The sequence below is a fragment of the Bos grunniens genome, chromosome 25 (assembly GCF_055505025.1).
Source record: "Bos grunniens cultivar Pamir isolate PY7600 chromosome 25, Bosgru_T2T1.0, whole genome shotgun sequence".
Lineage (NCBI taxonomy): Eukaryota > Metazoa > Chordata > Mammalia > Artiodactyla > Bovidae > Bos > Bos grunniens.
Window position 1 is genome coordinate 5,287,871 of NC_141189.1, and position 10,526 is coordinate 5,298,396.

Sequence of the window (10,526 nt, forward strand, 5' to 3'; positions counted from 1 at the left end):
CAGCTGAGACTTGGCACAGCCGGAAAAGAAAAAAAAAGGCTGTAGGTGGTCAGTGCTGGGGGCTGGGCATTTTCCATGGGGGTCTTCTTCCTTCATGATTCCTTGCTCCACATTCAGCTGTGAACGAACCAACGCGGCCATTGACCTCAACCTCGATGGCTCAGAGAACCACCAGTTGACTGCCTGAGGTTGGTGTTGCTCAGTCACACGGAAGCGATTTAATCGTTACTGGGGACTTCAACATAACAAGGCAGCCTGTCAAGGCCAGGACTGTGCGTGTTTGGTTATGTGACTTTGGCCTTGACAGGCTGCTGGCTTCCCATTGTTTTCTTCAGGAAGCACTAGGCAAATTTACCGGAGGGTTTTACTTCTCTCTACAAAGCAGCAGTCCTGGTCTCTGTCGCTGTCAGTGCAAATATTCATGAGCACATTTTAAAACCTTGTTCAAGCAGAAATAAAACACAGAAGACTAAAGCTTGTGGGTAGATTGACATTTCCTTGTCACTCATCATATACCAGAGACCAGGTCCTGCGGGAATAATGCACCCCAAACCCTGGCTTTCTGTGCTTAAGGGAGTGGCGTGGGTCATGAAGGGTCTGTGTCTTGGCAAGACTCAGGACTGGCAAGAAATACTGCATTTACTTTCTTTGAAGTCTATTTATCATCAGATACCATATATATAACAGACATGTAATACATAGGCACAGTTTAAAAAGTCATCATAAATTGCGTACCAACAACCAACGGCTCTATTTAAGAAATGTTTGTTCAGGAACTTCCCTGGTGGTCCAGAGAAGGCGATGGCACCCCACTCTAGTTCTCTTGCCTGGAAAACCCCATGGACGGAGGAGCCTGGTGGGCTGCAGTCCATGGGGTCGCTAAGAGTCAGACATGACTGAGCGACTTCACTTTCACTTTTCACTTTCATGCATTGGAGAAGGAAATGGCAACCCACTCCAGTGTTCTTGCCTGGAGAATCCCAGGGACGGGGGAGCCTGGTGGGCTGCCGTCTCTGGGGTCGCACAGAGTCGGACACGACGAAGCGACTTAGCAGCAGCAGCAGCTGGTGGTCCAGTGCCTAAGACTCCTTAGGCAGGCCTCCTCCCAAGGCAGGGCGCCTGGGTTCCTGCCTGTCTCTTGTTGTTCTGTCACTAAGTCCTGTCTGACTCTTTGCGACCCCATGGACTACAGCAGGCCAGGCATCCCTGTCTAGGGACAGTGGAATGACTGAGTGGTATCTGTCTGCCCCCAAAAGGGCAATGGATCTGACTTGGGGGGAGCTCTCCGAAGTCCTTCCTTTGGGAACAGGCACTATGAGCCCTTGGAGTCTCTGCTGTTTTGAACTGGCCTGTAGGCCTTCGGTTGGAGCGGGGTGGTCCCCTGGGGTCAGCCACGCCCCCGGAGGTTGACCACGCCCCCTGGAGACAAGGGCACGCCCAGTTCCTTCCCAGCCGGCTTTGTCTTTCTACCCCGGGGGACCGAGGGCCACACGGTTGCTGCAGACGCAGCCGTCATTTTCCCCAGGGCAGCAGCGCTGGTTCCCAAGCCACCCGTTAGAAGCCAGGGCCTCTGGCAAAGCAGAAGAATCGAGGTAAGGCTTAACCATAGTTTGCAATCAAAAAGATCCCATCCTCCTGGACCCAGGACAGGTCTGCGCAGCGTGGGTGTGGCGGGGTGCGCTCAGGAAACACCCCCACCTCCACCCGCCCTCACCCCCAACCTCGTGGACAGAGTGCCATGTGCCTGTGGTCCCTCAGACAGGAGCTTTCGGAGCCCAGGGACCTCTCCTCATAGCCGCACCTCCTGCTCTATTTTAGGAGTTTCCAGTGCAAGAAATAGGAAAATGGAATAAATAAATATATTCTTGCTTCCAGATGAGAGAGGAGGCAGAGTGGAGAGGGCTCTGAGGAAACTTTCAGAGCAGTGTCTCCTGAGAACATTCAGACTGTCTCCCAGCTTGGGCAAGGTGGGGGCCCTGCTTACCTGTGGGGAGACTGAGGCCCCAAATTTCTAAAACAGCTAAGATTCAATTCCAGGCCTTCAGTACCTTCTGTGTGCTTGGTCTGTACACTTTCTTCTCTTAATAATATGATGTAACCTTTTTGTTTGTTTTTTTGTTTGTTGTTTTGTTGCTAAGTCATGCCCGGCTCTTTGCAACGCCATGGACTGTAGCACACCAGGCTCCTCTGCCTGTGGGATTCTCTAGGCAAGAATACTGGAGTGGGAGCCATTTCCTTCTCCAGGGCATCTTTCCAACCCAGGGATCGAACCCATGTCTCCTTCTTGGCAGGTGAATTCTTTACTGCTGAGCCACCAGGAGGCCAATCTTTTTTTTTTTTTTTTCACTAGAATGTAATTTAAAATATTGGCCTATTTACAAATCAAGGTGTGTACATGAAGCGGCTGACCTGGAAAGCCCAGGTGAGGGGGCTGGCCTGTGGCGAGAGCCCTGATTCCTTCCTCAGGCTTCTGCAGGGAACGCTGAACCCCTTCTCAGCAGCTCAGAGTCTGCTTCCCTGGCTTCTCTCTGCTGAGACACTGTCCAGGCCCTGACCCAGATTCCAGTTAAGCCCCAAGCTTGTCCGCACAGAAGCACCCGACAGCCATTGTTCACAACCTCTCAGCTGGTGACAGCTGGTCGGGGAGGGCCTCCTGGCCTGACGACAGCAGGCCTGGGTGGCTGGCTTCTGGGTCCAGCTGCTCTTGCTGTGTGTCCTTGAGCAAGCCACTGCTCCTCTCTGGGCCACCTGGACGGTGGCCTGGAGCTCCTGACATCTCTTCAATCTGGAATCCAATTGAGGGGGTGGTCTTTACAACAGTTCCTCATGATGATGCTCCAAGGCAGCTGACCTTTAGATAAGCTACCTGACTTTCTCTAAAAAGGCAGACAAGTCTGTTATTCCCATTTTACAGATGAAAAAAACTGAGGCTCGAGAAAAAGAAGGAACTTATTAGTGCAGAGGTCCACCCAGAATCTGGCCCTGGACATGCTGTCCTGAAGGCATGTTTCAGGCAGAAACCCAGGGCCTGGGCCAGAGATGGGGAATGTGCCCCCCTCAGTAGAGGAGTTATTACTGGAAGCATCCGTGTGCCCCCTGGGGACAGCCCCCAGGCCATCTGCAGACACCCAGGACAAAGCCCTGTTTCCTGTTTCCCTCCCTACCTCTCTCTCTCTCTCTCTCTCTCTCTCAATCAGCAAATATTTGCTATTGTTCATGAGCTGCTGCCATGGTTACAGGCATCCCGGGAGCTGAGGGTCCAAGTTGGACTTTAAACTCTTTAAAATTCAAGACCTAGAGTAAACAGCTTCTCGAAACCTCAGTCCTGTAGTCCCCATCATGCCATGCTTTGAGCCCTTTGCTGGCTGAGGGGTGGGAGAGGTGGAGGAGGGACCCCACAGCCCTGAGTAGGGGAAAGAGAGCCTGAAGTCACACAGGCCCCACTTCCAGCCCCAGGGTTGACCCCTGCTCTGAAAAGTGCCACCCCTAGGCAGCTTCCAGTGACCCCAGCGGACTGAGTTCTGAGAATCCCTCCACCTCAGCTGTGGATCCTGAGTGAGGCAGGGTTCTTTGAGCCTTAGTTTGCTCATCCATAAAATAGGGGTGATTATAAAATAAGCACCCCAGGACTTTTTTTTTGAAGTATAGTGATAAGCATTGTTGTGCCAATCTCTGCTGTCCAGCAAAGTGACCCAGTTATACGGGTATGTACATTCCTTTTTTATATTCTTTTCCTTTCTGGTTGATCACAGGGTATCGAGTACGGTTTACTGTGCTGTACGGTAGGACCTTGTTGTTTACCCATTTTAATTGTAATAGTTTTCAGGGACTTCCCAGGGGGTCCAGTGACTAAGACTCTGAGCTCCCAAAGCAAAGGGCCCAGGTTCAAGCCCTGGTCAGGAAATTAGATCCCACATGCCACAACTTAAAAAAAAAAAAAAAGAAGAAATCCCAAGTGCTACAGTTGCAGATTAAAAATTCTCAGTGCTGCAACTAAGACCCAATGCAGCCAAATAAATATTTTTAAAATAATAAATAAATAAATGTAATAATTTGCATCTTCCAACCCCAAACTCCGAGTCCATCCCTCTCCTTCCTCCCTCCCCTTTTTCAACCACAAGTCTGTTCTCTGCATCGATGAGGCTGTTTCTGTTTGTTGTTGTTCAGTCACTAAGTTGTGTCCGACTATTTAAGACCCCATGGACTGCAGCACACCAGGCATTCCCTGTCCATCACCAACTCCCAGAGCTTGCTCAAACTCCTGTCCATCGAGTCGGTGATACCATCCAACCATCTCATCCTCTGTCGTCCCCTTCTCCTCTTGCCTTCAATCTTTCCCAGCATCAGGGTCTTTTCCAATGAGTCGGCTCTTTGCATCAGGTGGCCAAAGTATTGGAGCTTCAGCTTCAGCATCAGTCCTTCCAGTGAATGTTCAGGGTTGTCGAGCTACATTTTAGATTCCACGTATAAGTGATATCCTGTGGTATTTGTCTTTCTCTGTCTGACTTACTTCGGTTAGATGATACTCTCTAGTTGCATCCATGTTGCTGCAAATGGTAGTATTTCCCCAGGGCTTATTTTGAGGAGTAAAGCCGTCAGCTGAGAACATACGCGCTGAGTGGGAACATGTGAAGTGGATAGAAATCCAGAGGTCTGGTTACAATGGATGCAAATGCCCAAGGTTACTCCTCTACACAACTTCTCTGAGAGACTGGGGGCCAGTGATTTGACATGTTGGAGCAGCCGTTTCCTGCCTGTATAATGAGACAGCCATCACTACACAGCGTAGACTTGCTCTGAGGATTGGAAGAGCTGAGATGAGCGTTAGTCATCCCTTGTCGCGTGACAAATTCCTCGCAAACTGAGCGGCTGAAGACAGCAAACTTTATTATCTCAGGGTCTCCATGGGTCAGGAATGCGGGAGTGGCTTAGCTAGGTGGTTCTCGTTCAGGATCCTTTGTGAAGTGACGGCTGGGATGTTGGCCGGGCTGCAGTCTCTGAAGGCCCCGCTGGACTGGAAGACCTCCTTTCCTCACGCGGCTATGGGCAGGTGGCCTCAGTCTGTACCAGGTGGGTCGCTCTAGACAGGGCAGCTGACTTCCCACAATTATTCCGAGAGCACCTCGGATCTTCTGTAATCTAATCTCAGAAACATCTGCTGTCTTCTACGGGTCCCACAGACCAACCTTGGTGCCACATGTGGGCGGGGTCTGCTCAAGACGGCGCACACAGGAGGTGGAGTTCCCAGGGGCCACCTTCAAGGTTGGCTGCACCCCAGGAAAAGGTGGTACTGGGACCTAGTGACTCCTCAGTATGTGGGGGCAGTCCAGTCATTATGCAGGGTGCAAACCCAGAACCGGGAGCGTCTCAGGCTGGAGAAGCCTAATGACTTAGGCTGGAGACTTAGGCAGGAAGGAAAGACCAGACCCACACCTGGGGCTCCAGGCCCAATGAAGGCACAACTCCCTGGGGCCAGGCCAGGAGACTTGACCACCAGATCAAGGGCCGGGAGTGAGGACGCAGAGCAGGAGTCAGAGATCAGGTAGGATCAGGCAGCCTGGGTCAGTTATGGCTGAGAAGCCACGTGGACCATCCCCGCCCCTTTCTTCTCCCAAAGTGGCCGAAGCCCAGAGGGCGCTCTGTGGAGCAGGGAGTCAGGCTGGGGTGCAGGGGATGCCCTGGACCTTCTTGTCCCTGGAGACACTCTCTGAAGTTGCAGACAGCCCTGGTCGCCGTGTGAGCTCTGGCCGTGACGAGCCGGCCCTGCTTGGTCTCTTACCGCTGCTTTCTGATGTGAGTCTGTGCCAAGCCTCAGGCAGCAGCCGCCTTGCCTGCAGTTTCCTGAGCATCTCATTACTCGCCTGTGTTCCTGCCGCTTCATTCACCCTCCTTGGGGCCCAGGAATGAATTCAATGATCATCGAAGCGCCAGGGAGATGCCAAGAGCCTGGAATGAGATTCTCTCCATGCACCAACGCCCTCCCATTGCCTGAGACTCCGCTCAAATAACATGGCCCCAGAGAGGCTCTCCTGGACCCCGTCTCAAATGCTCCATGCTTTCTAAGTTCGACTTTGTTTTGCCTTCTCCAGAGCAGACTGCTCTGCACCATTCCCTCATGTCAGTCAGTTCAGTCACTCAGTCATGTCTGATTTTTTGCAACCCATGGACTGCAGCACGCCAGGCTTCCCTGTGCATCACCAGTTCCCAGACCTTGCTCAAACGCATGTCCATTGAGTCGGTGATGCCATCCAACCATCTCATCCTCTGTTGCCCCCCCTTCTCCTCCTGCCCTCAATCTTACCTAGCATCAGAGTCTTTTCCAATCAGTCAGTTCTTTCCATCAGGTGGCCAAAGTATTGGAGTTTCAGCTTCAGCATCAGTGCTTCCAATGAATATTCAGGACTGATTTCCTTTAGGATGGACTGGTTGGATCTCCTTGCAGTCCAAGGGACTCTCAAGAGTCTTCTCCATCACCACAGTTCAAAAGCATCAATTCTTCAGCACTCAGCTTTCTTTATGATCCAACTGTCACATCCATACATGACTACTGGAAAAACCATAGCTTTAACTAGATGGACCTTTGTTGGCAAAGTAATGTCTCTGCTTTTTAATATGCTAAAAAGTTGGTCATAGCTTTTCATCCAAGAAGCAAGCATCTTCTAATTTCATGGGTGCAATCACCATCTGCAATGATTATGGAGCCCAAGAAAGTAAAGTCTGTCACTGTTTCCATTGTTTCCCCGTCTATTTGCCATGAAGTGATATAGCGACATATTGATTGCTTGTTTTTGATTGACTGATTGATGACTTGATCACTATTGTCTCCCCTGGGACTGGAAGCTCCTGAAGAAGGAGGAAGCAGGTCTGTATTATTCATTCTGCCTTCCCCAGAGCCCAGCCCCCTGCAGCACCTAGCAGGTTCTCATGTAAGTGTCTGCAGAAAGTGAATGAAGAAGGGAAGAGGTCATACTTCCCTGAAGAGCGCCTGCCAGGCCCGATGGAGTGGCTGTTACATTTTGAGACAGGGACAAGGACCAGCATGACCTCTGAGGGTACCTGGGATCAGCTTTTCCAGCTACAATTTCAGACCCAGGCCATGTTGCCTTTAAGTCACAAGAGAAGCTGCCCCATTTCCATTTCCATTGGCGCTAGTGGTAAAGAACCTGCCTACCGATGCAAGAGACAGAAGAGATGCAGGTTCAATCCCTGGGTTGAGAAGATCCCCTGACAGAGGGCATGGCTACCCACTCCAGTATTCTTGCCTGGAGAATCCCATGGACAGAGGAGCCTGGCGGGCTACAAAGGGGCTGCAAAGAGTTGGACAGGACTGAATCGAATTAGCACATAGACTCATAATCACCCCCAAATGAGTGGCGGGGACAGCAAATATTAAACCCCAGTTAGCAGGGAAGCAAAGGAAAAAAGGAGACAAACACCACATCTGCTGGAATGTCAATCATGTTTCCAGCATCAACATGAACATTTTAACAGCCTTTCTTTGAGCCCACTGAGTTTCCAGGCTTTTCTATTGGGTAAATGTGGGCGATCGCTGGTAAAAGTGGGGGAAGCAGTGTGACTTAGCAAGAAGAATGAAGGCGCTACTGGTCTGCCATCTGGCTACTGTGGGTACAATTGCCAGCTGTGCAGCTATTAAGTGCTTGCTGTGTGCTAAGCCCCAGAGAAGGTCCTGGTAAGGTCCCAAGATGTTAGGGCCTGCTCAGGCTGTGGCCCCAAGTGAATGTCCTTTCTTCCCCATCTCTCTAAACTCTAAAGTCAGCTCATCCTCAGACCCTGCTGCTTTCTGCCTCCTCCAGGAAGTGTCCCTGAACACTGATTCTCCCCTGCATCTGCACAGCAATTCAGAGTGTGCTGGATCCTCTGGCCCCCAGCATTCTTTAACCCCCTTCTCCACTGTGTCAGGCAGGGGAGGCCACACCTGCCCCCAGGGCTGGGCCCTGGCTGTCCTAAGCCAACTAGAGGAACCCTGCTGGGTGCTGGGCACGCTGGAGGCCGAAAGCATGTCATCAGGCTTCTGTTGTCTCTGAGGAGCTGGCCTTGTCCTGTGTGGGTGGGACAGAGACTCTGCCTACAGGCGTCACCAGGGCCCCAGGAGTGACTGTGACCTGAGCATGGACCTGCTTTCTTTGGCCTTGCCCCAGACATAGCCAGGGGCTGCTTTCTTTTTGGGGGGAAGGGGCCTCCTGGGATCATGGAAGTCTAGGAAGTCATGGAAGTCATGGGGTCTAGGAAGGAGGCTGGCCGACCCCCTGACCGCCCTCTGTCCTGAGGTCACTTCCTTACTGAGGAGGGGCAGGAAAGGGCCTCAGGGACTGTGCCACTCATGCTGCCCTGGACCCACTGTGCAATGGCATGAGGATGGGGTCTCTGAAGCCCCCTGGGAAGGATGCTGGGCTTCGGCGTCTAACGGGCTTGGCTGGTCTCCCTAAGTGCCCCCCACAGGTGGCTGATCTGTCCACACCCAGGCAGCAGCATCAGCCCCGCCATTCCCAGCAGTGCTGCCTGCCCCAGCGCCTCTGTTTATGGGGAATCAGAGCTCAGAAATGTGGCCAGTGCTGTCCTAGGTCTTTGCTCAAAACTCAACAACCCCCACTTTTAGCAGGAATTAGCATAAATCTTTAGGTTGTGGGGTCCAGACGTAAGAAAGGAAGCAATAGAGAGAGACAAACAAAAAAATCCAGGCGGATCCAAACGGACCAAGGTGGGGGCGAATCTGACCTCCAACAGACCTTGAGTCTCACACTGTGTATTGAACGACAGACCAGACAGTGGAGACCAAACAAGGACAAAAAGAGGGGGCACCCCACTCCCTCGGAAAGCCCTGCCCCTGCCCCACAGACTGTCTGTGCCTCCTTACTATGAATCTCGCTCCCCCTCCCTTGTCTCTACTCTTTAAAATTAAATCCCCATCGCCAAGTGGGCAGGAAGTTGATCTGTGCGCGAAGTTCCCCTTCTCCACACTTTGGCTACTGAATAAAGCTTGTGCTGCATGGACCTCAGTGTGTTTGGAGATGAGGTCTTGAGGAGGGTCAATGGGCTGTGGGGCCCTAATCTGATAAGATTGCTGTCTTATAAGAAGAGGAACAGGGAGACTTCCCTGGTAGTCCAGTGGCTAAGACTCCGAGCTCCCAATGCAGGCCCCCTGGGTTCAATCCCTGGTCGGGGAACTGGATCCTACGTGCCACAGCTAAAAGACCCAGCATGCCACTACTAAACATCCTGTGTGCTGTATCTGGGACCCGGTGCAGCCAAATAAGTAAATAAAAATAAATATCTCTTTAAAAAAATAATAAAAGGAACAGGGTCCTCCCTGGCAGTCCCAGTGACTAAGACTTCATCTTATAATGCAATGGGTACAATTTCCATCCTTGGTTGGGGAGCAAAGGTCTCACCTGCCTCTCGGCCAAAAAACACAAGACATAAAAAATCAAAAGCAATATTGTAACAAATTCAATAAAGACTTTAAAAAATGGTCCACATTAAAAAAAAAAAGTCTTTAAAAAAGAGGAACAGTGTAGTCAATATCTTCTAATGACTTATAATGGAAAAGAATCTGAAAAAGATTATGTATGTATAACCAAATCACTTTGCTGTTCTCCTGAAACATTGTGAATCAACTATATTTCAATAAAAAATTTTTTTTAAAGGAAAGAGAAGAACAGACACCAGCGCTCTCTCCCTTTGCCATATGAGGACATGGTGAGAAGGCAGCCATCTGCAAGCCAAGAGAAGCCTCAGGATGAAACCTCGTGGCCAGCACTTTGATCTTGGACTTCCAGCGTCCAGAACTGGGAGAAGTCAGTTTCTGTTTAAGCGCAGCAGTCTTGGGTGTTCTGTCATGACAGTCTGGGCAGAATAAGACAATAATGATGACTTTAACCAACACTGTGGAGCACCTACAATGTGCCAGGCACTATTTCAGAAAATTTAAAGAAATCCCTGGACTTCTCTGGCCATCCAGTGGCGAAGACCCCATGCTTCCAATGCAGGGGGCGCAGGTTTGATTCCTGGTCAGGGAACTAAGATCTCACAAGCCACACGGTGGAGTAAAAAAAAAAAACAAACCAAGAAATTTCTGCTACGATGGAGTTCATATTCTAGTAAATGTGTTACATGATAATATGTATGCAATATCCATCTATCTATCCATCTATCATAGATATAGTAAAATTGTCAGATGGTAATTGTACTAATCAGGGTTCTCTAGAGAGACAACCAACAGGATATATATAAATAGAGCAGCAGGTGCCAAGACCCTGCAGTGAGAACAGAGAGTAGGAAGAACCCATGTGTGGCAGAAGGAGGGAGGTGGTGAGACAGGAGTGGGGGAGGTCTCCAAGGCCGAAGCTTCTGGAACACCCCAGTGAGGACTCTGGATTCTATTCAGCGTCCTGGAAGCTGCTGGAGGGTGGAGACCCTGGTGTCATCTGACAGGTGTTCATGGGACCGTCCTGGCTGCCGTGGGGACAGGGAGGACAAGGAGCCTGTCCTACCGACTCAGGAGGGAA

The 10,526-nt window shown here is 50.8% G+C and overlaps 1 long non-coding RNA gene across 1 annotated transcript; it reads left to right on the top strand.

Moving 5' to 3' along the window:
- The first annotated feature begins 1,439 nt into the window (after positions 1 to 1,439).
- On the top strand, positions 1,440 to 10,138 carry LOC147344791 (uncharacterized). The gene is made up of 2 exons (XR_015155008.1): positions 1,440 to 1,592; positions 9,666 to 10,138. It is a non-coding gene; the product is annotated as an uncharacterized LOC147344791 (long non-coding RNA).
- Positions 10,139 to 10,526: the final 388 nt, after the last annotated feature.